Source organism: Chrysochloris asiatica, unplaced genomic scaffold (assembly GCF_000296735.1).
Source record: "Chrysochloris asiatica unplaced genomic scaffold, ChrAsi1.0 scaffold00163, whole genome shotgun sequence".
NCBI lineage: Eukaryota > Metazoa > Chordata > Mammalia > Afrosoricida > Chrysochloridae > Chrysochloris > Chrysochloris asiatica.
The window spans coordinates 6,603,472-6,622,297 of record NW_006408681.1 but is presented as its reverse complement, the minus strand read 5'-3'; the positions used below and the strand labels follow the sequence as shown (position 1 = coordinate 6,622,297).

Here is an 18,826-nt window from a genome sequence, read left to right as displayed (position 1 = left end):
TGGTTGTTATGCTGTACCTCAGGATTTAATTTAATTTTTGGCTTGTTTTGTTTTTAAACTCATTTTCCCTCTCTACAGCCCTGTCCTACCCTTTCCCATATTAAAAAAAAAAAAAAAAAATCAGGGCCTGCTCTTGGGCCGAGTATCTGTGCGCATGTGTGGCAGAAGAACCCACCAGTGGTTAAGGTGGGGGTTGTCCACTCGATCATGCACCTCCTGTAGTCACCAGAATGGAGGTGCACAAACAGTGTGTGTGTGTGTGTCGGGGGGACTAATGACCAGTTACAAAAAAACAAAACAGAACAAGGCAAAATAGACAAAGTGTATTGTCCACCTTTGTTCCAGATTTCTTGCGTCATTTTTCCATGGTGTTGCTCCCACACTTGGTCTTGCCGTTTGGTCTTGCCCAAGATGTCAGCTCTGGGCCTCTGAGCCAGGCAGATCCAAAAGTATGCAATTTCTTACTTCTACTTCAAGTTCCACTAGTTATAAGCCTTCGAACTTTTTAAATATTTCTTGCTATGTGGTTATGAGTTTTGGAGCTCTGAACTGGATCTGCTTTGCCTGGTGTTCTGTGGTATGGATGACAATGAATTTCACTGCACTTCCACCCAAGCCACCATTAAGTTCCGCCTCCCACAATCCCTTTTTCTAATGGTATTTTTCATCAAAGAAAAAAATGGCGATACTATTCTCACTAAGGTGGATGTTACTAATTTTTAACTAGAATTTTTCTAGGATGCAAACTAAACTGCTGAACCCCCATAGTTTATTCTACAGTAGAATCCTTCCTGATCAGTAGAATGGAGAGAAATTTTACATGAATCCTTGAAATCCTTTTTGGAAAAACAATGAGTAAAGATAAATATACAAATAAATAATGAGGAGAATGAATTTTCATTTCAATAGGTATTTACTGAGTGCCAAAAAAAATTAGGGACTATAGATATAATGGAGAAAAGATAGAATTCCTTCCTGTATTAGTTCACAGTTTTATTTTAAGTGGAAAGAAGAGTCACATCATTGATTTAAAAAAAAACAAAAAACTGATTATATGTAAGGATAACATATGGAGCTTGTTAAAGATACTGAACTAGACTATCAGGTTGGGTCTGAGAATTTCTATTTATATGGAGCTTCCCAGATCACTGTGATGCACAACCATATTTAGGAAACACTGAATTAGATGCATACTAGAATCCTTTCTACATTTAGAACTCGATGGTTTTCTATCACTGTAAAACATTCTCACAAAAACAGTGAGAAATAAAAGCAGTCTAAGTCTTCCAGCAGTGCATTGCTGTGAGGGAAGCCAAAAGAAAGAAGAAACCCTGTACAAGGTCACTCTGAATCTGAATGAACTCTATGGTAGTCAGTTAGGGTTTGGAGTTTGGCGGGAAGTTCTGGAGGTGAAATGCACAAAAGGGAGGGCAAGGACGGTTTCAATAAAGGCAGTTAGCACCATGTTTGAAGAACCCTGGACTATATTTTCTTAAAAGGTAATTATTGTTAGGGTGACTAGGGGAGACGTAGGTGATTAATTTGAGAACTTAGAAAAGCATCCATATTTTATCAGCAAAAACTAAATAGACTGAATTGATCTCAGTAAGGACTATCTTAAGGATATTTCAAACTAAACAACACTCCCTAGGCATCTTATCCAGTGCGGAAGAATTTTATTAACCACAGAGTACATACAGACTACTTGCTTATATATATATATATACAGGGTTTCCCAAGGCTGTAAATCTTTACAGGAGCAGACTGCTTCATCTTTCTCCCACGGAACCTCTGGTAGTTTCGAACTGCTGACCTTGAGGTTAGCAGCCCGATTTGTAACCACTATGCTACCAGAGCTCCTTATATATATATTGTTGTTGTTATGTGCCATGGAGTCAATTCCGACTCATAGCGACCCTATACGGGTTTTCTCAGGCTGTAAATCTTTACGGGAGCAGAAAGACTCATCTTTCTCCTGCGGAACAGCTGGTGATTTCGAACTGCTGACCTTGTGGTTCGCAGCCCAATTCATAACCACTATGCTACCAGAGATCGATCGATCAATCTATCTCTCTATCTCTTTATCTGTCTCTCTATCTATCTCTCTATCTATCTCTCTATCTATCTCTCTATCTCTCTATCTCTCTATCTATCTATCTATCTATCTATCTATCTATCTATCATCTATCTAATAAGGGAACTTGAAAGGGAGCTAATATTGCTTGACCACATGTTTAATTGGTTATTTACATGTTAAACCACTTAACTCAAATATAGTGCAAAAAATGAAATTAAAAGATAATGAAAATTTCCCACAAACTTTCTGAAGTCCCCTTATACACAGTGAGGCAGGTGACATAGCCCCATTTCATAGGGAAGCTTATATGATTATATGGAAATCATGGTCTATGTTTAGGGCTAAGCTGAGACCCACTCACAATGATCTTTTAACCTCACTGTGAAACCAACTATCATAATAGCTTTTATTCCAACATTTTTGCTTAACTTCAAGAATTACACATTCCTTCACTTAGATTGCTTTGCAGTTTGCGTTAGGTTTGGTTAACTTGGAGTAATTTTAACTAATTAGGAAAAATAAGACAGCTCAGTTGCTTGCATTTCCAATATCTTTCCTGATTAGAAAAATAATAAATCATTCTGTATGCCTTTGCCTTACTAACAAAGCTACACAATGCACCTGTTTCCTTTCTTTAGAAACGCAGTACAAAATGGCCTTCTGTAGACTAAGCTGCTTAAATAGGAATCTATCATCACAGAAAACCATTATAGTGCCTATTGAGAGCTAGATACTAATAAAAACAATCTGCACCTTTTTTGTGTAACTTAGAATTGCTTCATATACAATAATTCTAGGTTTTTAAGTTACCATTCAGTCAATTCCATTTTAGGGAAACTCTATGTGTCTCAAAGTAGAACTGTGCTCCATAAGGTTTTCAGTGAGGGATGCTTCTGAGCTAGATCACTCTGACCCTCTAGGTGGACTAAAATCTCTAACATTTGGATTAGTATCCAAGCATGTTCATAATTTGCACCATCTAGGGAAGGTATGATAATTACTTTTGCTAATATTGTTAATGATAACAGTGACTAATATTTACCTTTTAAATGTTTAGTATCACCACACATTGTGTTTTTAAATACTTCCTGCATTTTTTTCAGTCTTCATTATGCAAGATCCCATTTTGCTGATGCAGAAATTGAGCTTTATAAAAATTGACTTCCTCATCGAAGGTCATCCAAGTAAGAAGACCAGGGTCAGGACTGAAGTTCAGTTCTGTTTGACTTCCTTAGCCCATTAAAAAAAAACAAACACTATAAAATAAATGATCACTGAGTAAATAAAATAGCTTTTTCTACATAATAGAATATCAATAGCTAGTCTTTAGATTATGTTTTCAAATAATATTTGAAGGCATGAGAAATATCTGTGTGCAGTGGTTAATATGTATGGCCTACTATAAGGAAATGTATTACCATATTAGGAAAATAGTCAAAGAAATATATCAAAATGTTAACATTTTCTATGTTTTGTGTCTAATACTTCTCTGTGGTTTTTGTATTTTCAATAATAACTGCAGTTAGAAGAATATATGTTATTTGTTGGAAAATAATCTATTAATGTATTAGAAAGATTTTAAGAAAGTACATCAACATACTGAGAATACTTTTATTTAAGAAACAGAGCTAGGAACATGCAATGATATCATTCTCTTGTTTATAATTTCTAAATACCGCTCATAGAAAACATAAAAAGAAAACCAAATGTCTTAATTATCATTTCTTGAAACTTTAAGAAATGTATTCTACTTTCTGATTTTACCACTTAAAGGTGCCATATTCTTTTACAAATCACTATGTTTCCATGGGGTTTCATTTACTTGGAAACTATATTGTAACCTTTTTGGGGTTCAAGAGTCATAGAGTCCTAATGTTGTTGCTATTAGATTCAAATTAAGTTGTTTTTGATGCATAGCGACCTCATGGGACAGACAAAACTGCCCTATAGGATTTTCTAGGGTGAGGAGACTTGGTGTGGCTCTGCTGGATAAGTACTAGACTGTAAACTGCAAAGTTGGCAGTTCAAACCACCAGCCACTTTTAGAAACCCTATACTGGATTGCTATGAATTGGAACCATGGCTGAACCGTACTCAACAATAATCAATATGAGAGGAGATCACCAAGCCTTTCTTCTTCGGAGTTTCTGGATGGGTTATCACCCCCAGCCTTTCAGATAACAGCTAAGTACTTAACACTTATGCCACCAGGGCTCCTCATATAATACTAATACTTGGATTCAATTTACCTATTAAAATGCTTACTACACAGTAAGTCTTCAATAAATATTTGTAGAATAAATCAACTACCTTCTTTTACCTACTTGACCCTCTCTGTTTTCATTTTAACAAAGTGTTTAGACTCTAGGCTTTAAAGCCATTTGAAGTGGAAGAATCATGGATAACTTTCACATTTTACTCTACGCTGCAGGTGCTAGTGTGTGCTGAGTCATTTCTGATTTATAGTAATCCTGTATAGAATTTCTGAGACTGTAAATCTTTATGGAGGCAAAAAGCTGCCTCTTTCTCCCATGGAAAGACTGATGGATTTTAATTGCTAATCTTTTGGTTATCAGTCCAATGCATAACCTACTACACTACCAGCATCCATATGTGTTTCTGTTTAAATTTGTTTTACAACAAAAAAGTATTTATATATTACAAATATACATGTTGTTGTTGAGTCGATTCCGACCTATAGCAACCCTGTATAGGGTTTCCAAGGAGCAGCTGGTGAGCTTGAACCACTGACTTTGCAGTTCCAATGACTTTACAGGCTGACGCATTAGCCCACAGTGCCACACCAGGATATATGTATACATATATACATACAAAAATACTCACCACTGGACCAATAAACAACATGCACATAAATGGAAAAAGATTGAAGTTGTCAAAGACTTCATTTTACTTGGATCAACCATGAACACTCATGGAAGCAGCAGTGAAGAAATCAAAGGATGATTGCATTGGGCAAATCTGCCACACAAGACCTCTTTAAAGTGTTGAAAAGCAAAGATCTAAGTTTGAGGACTATAGTGCACCTGACCCAAGTCAATAACCTCATGTGCGTGTGAAAGTTGGATAGTGAATAAGGAAGACTGTAGAAGAATTGATGCATTTGAATTATAGTGCTAGAGGAGAATATTGCAAGTGCCATGGACTACCATGGACTGCAGAAGTCCAACCAGAGTCCTCCTTGGATACCAGTGTGGTCAGACTTCATCTCTCATACTTTGGACATATTGTCAGGAGGGACCAGTTACTAGAGAAGGATATCATGTGTGATAAGGTGCTGTCTCTATGGCACTTAACAACAATAATAACATGTATGTTTGTTGTTGTTAAGTGCTCTCAAGTCGTTTCTGACCCATAGCGACCCTGTAATAGGGTTTCCAAGGAGCAGCTGGTGAGTTTAAACCACCGACCTTGCAGTTCAAACGGCTTTGCAGTCTGATGCATTAACCCACAGCACCACACCAGGACTCCAATAACATGTATAACATATAATAATTATAAATAAAAAGGTGAAGAAACTATTTTATTAAAATTATCTCTCAAAAAGAAAAAAACACCAGTAAGCTACTATTATTTACCATTATCATCCTTTAATCCTCTGTTCAAATATCACTTAGTTCCTGAATGTTTTTCATAAGATTCCCCTCAGGCTCAATTCATTTCTCTCTCTCCCAAGTTTACATTTTTTCTTTTCATGTTTCTATTATTACACACATCACTGCACTGCAATTATTTATTTATATCTGCTTTCCTCACTGTCATATGAGGGAGGACACAAGGTCTAAATCACCCTTTACTCTGAAGGCTTCATACATAGTACCAGGGTCTTCAAAATTTTCATGGAATAATAGAATTAAAGGATAATGGAAAATTTCCATGGAATCAGAGGCCCCCAGTACATTTCATAATGATTGAATATTAGCAACATTCGGGGATCTGACATAAGGATGAACAAAATATGTATTGTTTCACTTTTTTTAAAAAATTCTATTAACTGAAAAATATAGAGCTGGGATTGTTCAAAAGCACTCTTGCTAATTTTTATAAACATCTTTAATACATATTATCATTGTTGTTATGTGCTATAAAAAAACAGTTTAAAATTACTATTAGTGGCATTACCTTAGGGCATTGGTGTGGTACTGGCCTACTAACCACAAGGTTGGCAGTTGTAACCCACCAGTCACTCTTGGAAACTCTACAAAGGGATGCTGTGTGTTGTAACCCACTTAATGGGACACAACAAGAACACCACAACAACAACATTATTTTTAACTGTGTCAATTATAATGCATCCTATACTTTTATTGTAAATTTCAGCAGTTATTCAAAACATGAATTAATGTTTACAGATTGTTATAGGGCAGAATGGAAACCCCATCTTCAATGATATGAATATTCTGCAGACTACTGTTTTAAGTGAGAGTAAACACAAGACAAACATACAACATCATGGTGGTGGAAATTATAGACACTAGGGTAAAATTCCAAAGTTCTAATTCCAAGAAAACAAAGGCGTCTCCTCCCACAACCACGCCTGAGGATAGTAGCCAGGTATCAGTTATCCATGCTGGGCCTGAGGAAAGCAGGGAGGGAATTATCGCAGATAGAAAAGCTTACAGTCTGAGGCTCTTAAGGGCTGACATCACAACCGGCTGGTCATTAAAGGATGTGACCAGGAATATTTCTGTGAGGACTTGCTGGGGAAAGTGGTCCCCAAACCTACTTTTAAATAGCCTGTTTCTGACTCTGAAAATATTACATTTGGAAAATCTACAGCACAATTCTTCTTTAAAGTATTCAAGAACAAAGATATCAGTTTGAGGACTAATTTGTCCCTTACCCAAGCCAAGGTATTTTCAGTTGCCACATATGCATATGAAAATTGGACAATAAATAAGAAAGACCATAGAATTGATACACTTAAGTTATGGTGTTGGGGAAAAATATTAAAAGTACCATGTTGTTGTTGTTAAGTGCCGTTGAGTCGGATCCGACCCATAGCGACCCTATACAGAGTTTCCAAGGAGTGACTGGTGAGCTTGAAGCATGACCTTGCAGTTCTAACGGCTTTGCAGTCTGGCGCATTAACCCACAGTGCCAAACCAGGACTCCAAAAGTACCATAGACAGCTAGAAAAACCAACAAATCTGTGTTGGAAAAAGTACAGCCAGAATGCTCCTTAGAATCCAGAATTGCCAGACTTTGTCTCTCATACTTTAAACATATTATTAGGAGGGACCAGTCCCTAGAGAAGGATATCAGGCTTAGCAATGTGGAGGGTCGTTGAAAAAGAGGAAGATTCCCAACAAGATGGATTGGCACCGTGGCAGCAGCTATGGAGTCAAGGGTCACAACAATTGTGAGGATGGTGCAGGATTGGACACTGTTTTGTTCTGCTGTGCATAGGGTCACTATGAATCAGAGATGAGTCGACAGCACCTAAAAACAGCAACAATTCCAGTAGTTTAGCTATCAGAAGTGCATGAGGTGCTTAAGAAAAATTTGCATCTGTACCTTTAAACTTGGGGAAAAGATAGAATTTAACTCTGCCTGCCTGGAGTCATTCACAGACAAAAAACCTTCAGATTTCATGCTCGACAGCAAGATTCATACTTTTACAAATTTCACATCTTTAACTCTCTTGTGTCACCCAAGTAACGCTCCATCCAGTCACTGACAGTTTGTTGGACATGAGTGAAAAATATCCTATCTGTGAACTCTCTTTCCTTAATGAAGTTTTTATGCTTCTAAGATGAATATAAATGAGAATGTCCTATTCTATCAAGATATCAAATATGTGAAAAGAAATTGACAAAGAAAAAGACAGCTTTTGTTCTTCACAATACACGATGCAAATTTGAAAGTCTGTTCACTTTTATAAAGATACACCTCATTACTTTCTAATTTCTTCCCAGAAAAATAGACTGGGCATGTAAGGTGTGACTGAATGACTAGTGATATCTAATTATCACAAACTGAACACATGGCTCAGCACTGGGTGTTTGGTCAATTCACATTTCTAAATTAATTAGAAAAGCAGTGAGAAGAACACATCACATAATTGAATATTCTCTTGGTCACATTTAGTCAAGATTGTAATGCATGGCTGTGAGAATGACTAACAATTAACACCTGCATACTTAGCCTGCAACCATACGCAGCATTATGTTTGTATCTCCTTGGTTCTTATCTTTTTTAGTGGAGAGAGGGAAGAATAACAGAATGATATTGAAAAAAAAAAAAATGTCTGTACAATTTTGGTCATTCAAATTGCTATCACTGCAGAGATGCCCTAATGGTCCAAGTGACATCTGTCTCCAGCCATTTGTAGCTTCTTGAGGGAAATTTGCAGAGCTTTTTGACAGAGATCCATCCTGCTCCAGGGCCCTTGCTGTGGCCATCTTTTGTACACTTCCCCAAGTACTGAGCAGAGGGAAGAACCAACTGTGCGAGGAATCACTTAATGGTAGCTTTTGCTATTTTTCAGAGACCAGAACATGCAAAATTCTCTGTGCAGCTGCTTCTAGTTCCTAAATCTCTCAGATTTGTCCGGGAGGCATTGGCACAATAAATCTCTCTGCATTAAGACAAGGGAGATCCCTGGGCAAAAAGCCAGAAATCTCCCATCATTTGCTGCATGCCAAAATAGACTGTTTGGTCTGGGTTTTCCAGCAATTCACAGAGATGCTGTGATTTATTTCTTCTTGCTTGTCTCATCAATCAAATGGTTGTTACTATTGAAGAGGTCATTAAACTACATAAGTTAAGAAAAAGATATGGGAAACATACAAAATATCAAACAAGCTTTCTGTGTAGAATTTCCCTATACCATGTCTTCGACATTTCAAACCTGCAGAGCAAACCTTTGTATTGTCTCTCCACTCCACACCACTCCAATGGTCCCCATTACTTCAACCCTCATCAGAGTGCTCTAACCTCGTACCTCATCTTCCCCAGCAGTATCAGATCCAGCAGTATCGGATTATCCAATGAGCAAGGTAAGCATGGTCTTACTTGTACTTATTTACTAATCTATAGTGAATAATTTCTTATTTTTGTACCATATCAAAGATTCTGCTTCTTGATGTAAGTGCCACAACATTACCTTCCTACAGATTTACAAACTTGTTCAAATTTACAATCCCTGACAGGGACATATTACTCACTAAGCAAGATAAGCAATGGATTACTTATGCTTACTTACTAATCTGTAGTGAACAGTTTCACATGTTTTTTCACCATTTAGTACAAAAACAAAACTAAGCCCATGCTTACCTTGCTTATTGAGTTATCCGGGCAGTCTTCCAGTATTTATTTTAACTCTTTTGTTCCTTTAACAGTCAGTGAGAATTTTAAAATACAAATCTTAACCCAAAGACTCTTAAAAGATATTTCAAATCCTTAATATATTCAAAGAGGCCTAGGATGTGATGGTAACACATTTTATCTTCAGATCCATTTTCCTTTTCTGCACACTATAGCCCACCTCTGCTGGCTGTCTTCCAGTCCCATGAGAGTGCTGATTTACTAATCTACCACAGAGTCTAAGCACATATCATCCCTTCATTTACAAAAGGGTGTTTTTCCCCTTGTATGTTGCACTGCAGGATAATGTATTAGACTGTAAGATCAGTTTGAACCTCAAGGTTGGCAGTTCAAACACACCTGTCACTCCTCAGAAACCCTACACAGGGTCATTGTGGGTCAGAACTGACTCATTGACACTTCAATAACAACAGCAACATTTTCAACTATTCTTTCAACAATTCTGTGTTGAACTGACCCTGTCTCACGAGGACTTGCCTGCCCTTCTGCTTGCATGGGCCCTAAAGCCAGGACACCTTATCTTTCCAGTATTCCATACTTACTCTTCATAGTGTTCTTCACAATATATATTCCACAGTTATCTGTTTAATATTTATCTGCTTTCTAAATAGTTTGTTCCTGAGGGTGGTGGTGGTTATGTGCCATGGAGTCGATTTCGTCTCATAGCAATCCTGTATAGGGTTTCCAAGGCTGTAAATCTTGATGGGAACAGAACACTTCATCTTTCACTATCTATTTTACTCATTGCCTTGTTCTCCGAACCCATTATAGTAATTGGACACTGCAGGAAATCAATACAATCTTATTGAATCAATGGATGGATAATACAATCCTGGATGTTGTTGTTAAATGCCATCCAGTCAGTTCTGGATATTAAGACACTAAAATTAAAATTAGTGTACTACTAAAAACAGAAATTTATATTATTCAGTAAAATAGCCATTTCTGTTACTGTTTCCAGATACAATGTTTTTCACGACTTCACTTCTACAGCCCCTCCCACTCACTGCCATCAAGTCAATTATGACTCACAGTGACCCTACAGTACAGGGTACAATTGTTCCTTAAGGGTCTAGACAGCCTGATCTTTCTCCTGCAAAGTGGCTCCTGGGTTTTAACTACTGACCTTGCAGTTAGCAACACAACATATAAATCACTACACTGCTAGTCCTTTCTGCAGCCTAATCACCCGCCATTTCTTCATTGTCTGGGGTAGTCTAGGGATGATGCTATTTGGTTATTCTCCATTGGCACCTTGCTACTTTATATCTGCATGTCATGACTTAGTCATATCCCATTGCTTGAAAAATCCTTCCACATTTCCTGATAAACTATGGCAGATCCTTTTTGATATAGTTAAGGGGTCCTCTCCTCCAGGAAGCCTTCCAAGAACTCCCAGTCTAGGCTATGTGTACCTGTGCCACCATACCATTTGTGTAGTCTTAGCTCATGGGACAAATGCTCAGCAAATATTTGATAAAAGAGACTATCACTTATCAAATTATATTAGCACTGTATAAACATAATCTTCATCTCTCTGTCTTTACACTAAGAGTAACAGCAGTATTGGGACAGCTTGCTTTTTTAACTGTTAGCTATATCCCTGTTCCCTAGTACTGTATCTGACATAGAATAGCCACCTGGCTTATGTATATTGAACTGTTTATGTACAATGGTCAGTGTCAAACAGTATCAATCAGGGACCAAATGGCTCAAGAGCAGTTTACTGAATTGTCACAGTTTTTCTTCATCCTAGACAACCTGATCACTTATTAAAATATATGAATTTTATGACTTCCTGAAGAGATGTCAGAATTCATTTTTTCTAGACTGCAAATGGAGTGCTAGTGCGGTATTGCAGGATAAGCATTGGACTGCTGGCCACAAGGTTGTTGGTTCAAACTCACCAACTGGTCCTTGGAAACCCTACGCAGGGTCGCTATGAATTGAAATAAATGCCGTGGCACTTAACAACAACAATAGACTACAAATAGAGTTAATGTGCACCAGCTGTGGGCAGTCACAGTTGGTCTACAACCATATATTCAAGGTACCTAATTAGAACCACCTCACCGAAATAGAAGAGTAAACAATATCATGATAAATAGAAAAAAGAATGAAGTCATCAAGGATTTCCTTTTACTTGGATCCCCAATCAAAGATCATAGAAGCAATGGTCAAGAAATCAGAGCAAGTATTTAACTAGGCAATTCTGCTGCAAAAGACCTCTTTAAAGTGTGAAAAAGCAAAGATGTCACTTTGAGGACTAAAGAATGCCTGACCCAAGCTATGGTATTTCCATTTGCCTCATATGCACATGAAGCTGGACAATGAATAAGGAAGACCATAGAAGAACTGATGCCTTTGAGTTATGGTGTTACCAAAGAACAGTGAATATACCATGGCCTGCCTGAAGAAAGACCAAATGTCTTGGAAGAAGTACAACCAAAATACTCCTTAGACTCAACGGTGGCTAGACTTTATCTCATCCACTTTGGACATGTTATCCAGAGGGGTCAATCCTTGGAGAAGGACACCATACTTGGTAAAATAGAGGGACAACAACAGCAAAAAAAGAAAAGATTCACAACGAGATGGACTGACACAGTGGCTGGAACAAAGGGCTCAAAGACAAGAAAGACTGTGAGGATGGTAAAGGATGTCTCAGTATTTCATTCTGTTGTAAAAGGGGTCATTATGGGTTGGAACCAACTCCATGGTGCCTAAAAACAATGATACAAATATGAGACAAAAAGTAAGAACAGATTTTATTTCCTCCTGCACTTGACTGAGATGATAGACACACATTCATTTCCTCTCTCAGATATCTTTGCCTACTGTCAGACTTGACCACTTTCTCCTCTGAACCCCTTTACGCTCTATTTATGCTTCAGCCACACCACTTACCCAACTGTATTGAAATCAATAGTTGAAACATTTGTGTCCCTTTTTAGACTCCACGTTTCCTGAAGAAGATATTCTGCTATATTACTCTGTATATCCTAAGAATTGAGTCCAATGGCTGGCTCACACACACATTCATTCTATGCTTATCGAATAAATAAACAAATGAGCAGTAGTTCAAAAAAATAAGTAGAATGCAGTGTCATGAATAGATGTTATGAACATATAAAATACAAAAAAACCCCACACATATTTGCAAAACAAACTACAACCTTAAATACTGCCCTGGAAAATGAACTACTGTTTACTGAATAGCTACTCTATACCAGAATATGTGTTAGGCATTTTACAGTGTTGTCTTGTTTTAACCTTGCAAACACCTGTCAAAGTAAATATAATTACTTTAATTTTCAGAGGAGGAACCTTGGATTCAAGGAAATGGGTTGTAAATGTAAGAAATGTCTGACACTGAAGTTCTGTTTTCTGATTGGCAGAGAGTATTATTTAAAGAGACACTTTCAGAATTGGTGGAGAAATACTGTTGAGAAAGAAAATGGAGGGATCTATAATTAAAGGTCAGTGAAATGAAGAGTAATCATTTTCATAGGAAACTTTGTTGACCTCAGAACACAAAGTTTCAGTCTATCCCTTGGCTGTCTCTCAATGACCTCTTTTTGTTTAAGTTGTTATTGTTGTTGTTAAGTGCCATTGAGTCAGATCTGACTCATAGTCTCATAGTGACTCTATCTAGGGTTTTTAAAGAACACCTAGTTAGAACTGCTGACCTGGTGGTTCAAAATGACCTTGCAATTAAAGGCATTATCCTGCAGCGCTACACCAGAACCCCTTTGTTTAAACAGGCAGAACTCATTCTTCCCTAGAGATCCTGGATTTTTTGTCCTGGACATGGTGGCATCAGAAAACATAAATGTCTAGTCCTTGCTGACTTTGAGTTACCCCTGTGGCATTTGATTCTTACAACATAGATAGTCTGATTGCTATGCGGTTTCACTTGCAGAGAATGTAACTTTTCAGGCAGCAACACGGATTGCTTCAAAGGATCATGGTCTTAGATATTTTCTCTGAGTACTGACAAATGGAATGCCAGGGGTAAGTTCTAATGGATCAACCTCAACTCTATTGGATCGACGAGACCAATAGAGTGGTCAGGCTCCACATTTAATTGGTTCAGCACTTCTACTAGCTTTACATTGATAACCATGTCTGCAACTCTTTTGTTCACCTTGGGAACTCCAAGCAGGACATTCCATTATAATATCTTTTAAGAACTATGTCTAACTAATAAGTTGGTATCTTTACATATCTCTTTCTAAGTCTAGTGAAGGTCTTAAATCAACATTTGTTTATTGAGAAATTAAATGTGAGGTATTAACACAAAGGCAGAACATACTGCCCATTGTTAAAGTCTATTCTGTTTACAATCTTATATTTGGGTGCTTTTGTTCTTGGTCATGTGCTTTTGTTCAGGTCTTTCTCACCTTCATATGTCGTTCCTCCTCCTCCCCCCACCTTTCAATTCTCTAGATTTTTCACTAGATTTTCTCTTTACTATGAATGTCCTTATCACTTTTATTGTAGTACATTTTATTGACCTTTTCAAGTGAATTTCAGAGGGATACCACAAGAAATGTATCCACCAACCTTAAAATATAATGACAGATGCAAAAAAAATGTTGTATTTCTGTAGCATCAAACAATATCTTGCACCATAGTGTGTGGTTTCGCTGTGCACTTATGTTTTATTTTTTCACGCTAGATTGTAAATTCTTCGGGAATAAGAATCACATCCTCATTTGTTGTTTTTTTCCCAGCATCTAGGATAGTACCTTGAACATAATGGTTGTCAATTAAATATTTTATTTAATAATATATTGAATTATAAAAATGACATACATATAAATATATTTTTATTGTTGTTAAGTGCTGTTGAGTCGTTTCTGACTTATAGCAACCTGGCATAGGGTTTCCCAGGAGACGCTGGTGGGTCTGAACTGCCTACCTTGTGGTTTACAGTCCGGTGCTGATCCTACAGCACCACACCAGGAATCCCTATATACACAAGTATGTATATCTTTTTAATCTCTTCATGAAGGTTCAGGAAGGCCTGACCAAAAATACACTTTGAGATGAGACATGATTTACCCATTTTATTTATATTGTGCACTGAGATGTCTTGAAATCACATTACTTCCCTTAGGTCATATAATAGACTGGAACCCAGATTCTATGAATTTCAATCTTCTCTATTTACAATTTAAACTCCTCTTCTGTTAATGCAAGGTATAGTGTCTTGAAACACCAAACTGAAAACCAATAATCTTCTAACAATGAGACTTTCTGTGTTAAAAAATTTCTACCTACTCTCTATATTGTGGTTATTTTAGACACATTTACAAGTGACAATTGCGAGGCTGGAAGTTACACCTTTTTTGAAGCTACATATTAACATTTATGGGAGTTGAACCCACAGGACTACAGGTGTGTTTTTCTACATATCTGTATTACATAATAGCAGAGAAACTTCTCAGGAAACTGGGTAGATTCCATTCTTTCTCATACTTATTTTCCTGGGGGAGTTCAGGGGAATGAATTAGTTTTAGAGAAGGCTTCTGGAAGAATAAAAAGCAGTAGCAAAAGAAAAGAGGGGACAAAAATTATCTATAATGAATACCGCCCTTAGTGATTTCCTGAATATTCTAAATCAGAGGTGGTTCCTGCTTCCTGCTCCAGTTGCATTTCTTTGATCATGAGTAATACTTACGAAGAGTGGCAGGAGGACTACTATGAATATACAAGCTATTTATATATCCTCTATTCCGCTGATGAATAAAGGAGCTCTGGTAGCATAGTGGTTATGAGTTGGGCAGCTAACCTCAAGGTCAGCAGTTCAAAACTGCCAGCGTTCCACAGGAGGATTACAACCTCAGAAACCCTCTGCATGGTCACTATGAGTCAGAACCAACTCCACAGTCCATAACCAACACCACTGATAAATAAGGGGCCCTGGTGGCACAGTGACTAAGCACTCTTCTGCTAATTGAGAGGTCAGAGGTTTGAACCCACCCAGGGTCTACACGGGAGCAGGACCTGGTGATCAGCTTCTCTAAAGATAGCAGGCTCGAAAACTGTATGGGACAGTTATTCTCTGTCACATGGGTTCAGCATAAGTCAAAATCTATTTGATGACACTACACAATCACAACTACAAAGAAGGCCTGGTGGCACTGTAGGAAAAGTACTGGACTACTAATGGCGGTTCAAACCCACCCGCTGCTCCATGAGAGAACAATGAGACTTTCTGCTCCTTCATAGATTTACAGTCTCAGCAACCATCTAAAGAGTCACTATGAGTGGGAACTGACTTGATGGAAGTAATTTGGTTTGTTTTGTTAACAACAAAAACAACATAGTAAGCAATAATTTTATTTCAATCATCATACATTTTTCTATTGACCAATATTTATCTAAATTATTCTTTTATCATTTATAGAAGTAAAATAAATTTTCTTTCCAACCCGAAATGTTTTCTGTATATAACTTATTTCTAAAATGAACTACTAATAGCACAAGCATATGAAAAAATAATTGCTTACATAAAAATGACTGAATTTAAGAAAACACTACATTATAGTATAGCTTGATTCAAACATACCTCTATTTTATTTTCTTTACAAGAGAGAAGGCTCCCTCAGGTATACCCCTTTAACATAGTGAAATTATTTTTATTACAGAATATCATGATCTTTTTTTTCCCTGATACAGGTGCTAGCCACTAAAACAAAAGCTTTGTATGATATATATATATATATTTTTGCATAACAGAGTTCCCGACACAGAAGATGCTTTATATGAAGTCATCTAAGCATTTATTAAGGGTCTGTTACTGATATTATGTGTAGATAATTGGAAATGTTTTCCAAAGGTGGGATCAACTGTGTTTGGTAACCAGATGGCTGTGCGGAGTAATCAAAGAAAGACATCACAGATCAATTTTAAGTTTGTTAAAATAATAGCTAATTACACAATAACATATTAAAATAAAGGAATTCTGTAATTCACTCATAAACTCATCATGCTATTGATAGTCCACATTTGATATGTATATTAAGAACAGTCTTATTTTAAGCTATCTTACTTGTCTAAATGAGATATTCACTCTTAATGAATTCACCTTATTGCATAATTCTAAGAAGTACATTAAGCTTAGTTTTATTTTTTCAAAAGTGCTGATATTCACCACATTCTCACCCCTGTCTCTTGGGTTTTTCCTTCATTTGTCCAAAGATAACTGTTACTTTAACAGTGAAATGAAATCTCTCAGCTTCCCTGGCACTCTGTGGTCATTATACTTAGTCTCAAAAATGTAGCTTTGCCAGCATTCCATTTTGCTAGAAAATGAAATTTAAAAAGTAGTTCTCAGGATACACATTCTCAATGTCCATTCCTGTTGTTTGGTTGCACACATTTAAAACTTTCCTTTTGTCCCATATCACTTCTTAGCGGCTACTGTTCATCTCTGCCAGCCTTAGCACTACACAGCTGTCTGTATTAATAACTTGCTAGGAGTAGGTGCTGTGGGATAATGCATTGATGGCAAGGTTGGTTTGAACTTCAAGATTGGTGGTTTAAACGTCAGAATCTACTGGACAGCATTTAATGACAACAATAGGAGTAAGCTGTAGTCCTGGTGTGGTACTGTAGGATAAGCACTGGACTGTAAGATCAATTTAATTTACAGGGTTGGCAGTTCAAACCTACCAGCCACTCCTTGGAAATTCTATACAGGCTTATTATGACTCAGAACTAACTCTGTGGCTCTTACCAACAACAGGGATAAGCTTAATAACCTCAGAGTATAGTCAAAGAGAATACTGAATTCGGCGGAGGGTGGGGGTTCCTTTCTAAACACAGAAAAACCAGCTCTGAAACCTGTCTGTTGCTCCCACATGATACAGTCTGCATGTTCGTATGCACACTGGCCATGTGTGGAGCTGCCAGTGTGCATAAGAACATTGAACAGCAGCCTTTATTCTTCCTGTGTCCATCTGCCTTTGCACTAGTTTATAACTGGAAAAACAGTCTTCACTTTTTCACTGTACTCTCAAATCGGCAAAAACATAATGCTAAAATTCCAGGCTGTCACAGGGTCCCTGATTAGAGTGAGCGTGCTTGCCACACTGCAGACATGTACCACACACCAGTCACTTGTTTTCATCCAAATTCATGACAGGACATACTCATTAAATGATTTGATAACCACATTCAAAAGAGACAATTACTAATTAATTTTAAGCTTCGAGAAATGATATGGCCCAGTTTGCCTGTCATAGTTCCCTTTATGTTTGTTGTTGCAGAGTAACAATGATCCTGTTCAATCTCAAAATCATACTGATTTAAACCAAAAATTAAGGTCTCCCTTTTATGTCCCTATAAAAAGCTGTTCATTCTTAGTCTCAAAAGGCTTCGACTCTGATTGCTAATCTTTGCAGTGCTAATATTTAATGAGCAATAAGACACACCTCAAGTCCATAGAAAAACAAACAATGGGTTTTAAAAAACCTATTCTTGAAATCAAACCTTTCCAAGTATTAATATAAAACTTACTTTGTTTTTAGATTCAAAGGCTGATTTCAAGGGAAGCCCTTGAAATCATGTAAAAACAATTTCTGCCTACATGCTAAGAATATGCAGATGAAGAAAGATACATTCTAGTGGTCCTGGATGCTTATTTCCTGTTTAAATTCAATGTCGCTCTGCAAGGACCTAGATGTGGAGGACTGAGTCAGCTCAAAGACAACAGGCTGATACCAGCACTTAAGCTCCAGAGCCCCCTTTCTAACAAAGCTGTTTCTTTAATTAAGAAACCCCATGATGGAGTTGATGTTCCCTGCCTTCCTTTCTAACTTGGCTACAAATATGTGAGTGTGAGGAGGGTCCTGCTTTGTGAGCATTTTCTGTGGTACCTCTGGCTATTTCCACCTAAGCACATTACTCAGTAGAATGGGGATGGATGGAGAGTGTAATTCGCTGATTCTAAGTCATTAAAACCCTTCCACGGCAAAAGTATGAGAGACCGTAACTAGATTAAAAATAGAGTCACTGGATCATGCAAATGATTAGTATGCTGCGCTACTAACCAGAAGGCTGAGGTTCAAATCCACCCAGACATGCCTATGAAGTAAGGGTTGGGGATCTACTTGAAAACCCAGCAATTAAAAAGCTGCAAAGCACAGTTCTACTCTTGCACAGATGGGGTCATCATGAGTTGAAATAAACTTGATAGAAATTGATAAAACTGGTGGATTGTTCAATAGACTTTTGTGAACCTAGGTGAAGACCTGGTTGGCCAGCAGTGTGGCAAGACCTGGGGACGCTTCAGCCCAGAGTCAGTGACATAGCCACAGAGGACTAGAGTGGAGAGTGAAGCATCCAGCTGATAAGAAGAGAGGGCATATGCATAAGAACACCCACACTTGC

The 18,826-nt window shown here is 37.5% G+C and overlaps 1 protein-coding gene across 2 annotated transcripts in view; it reads right to left on the bottom strand.

Moving 5' to 3' along the window:
• GRM5 (glutamate receptor, metabotropic 5) overlaps nucleotides 1-18,826 on the bottom strand; it is a 677,550-nt gene that overhangs the window by 291,670 nt on the left and 367,054 nt on the right. The gene's annotated exons all lie outside the window — the stretch shown is intronic.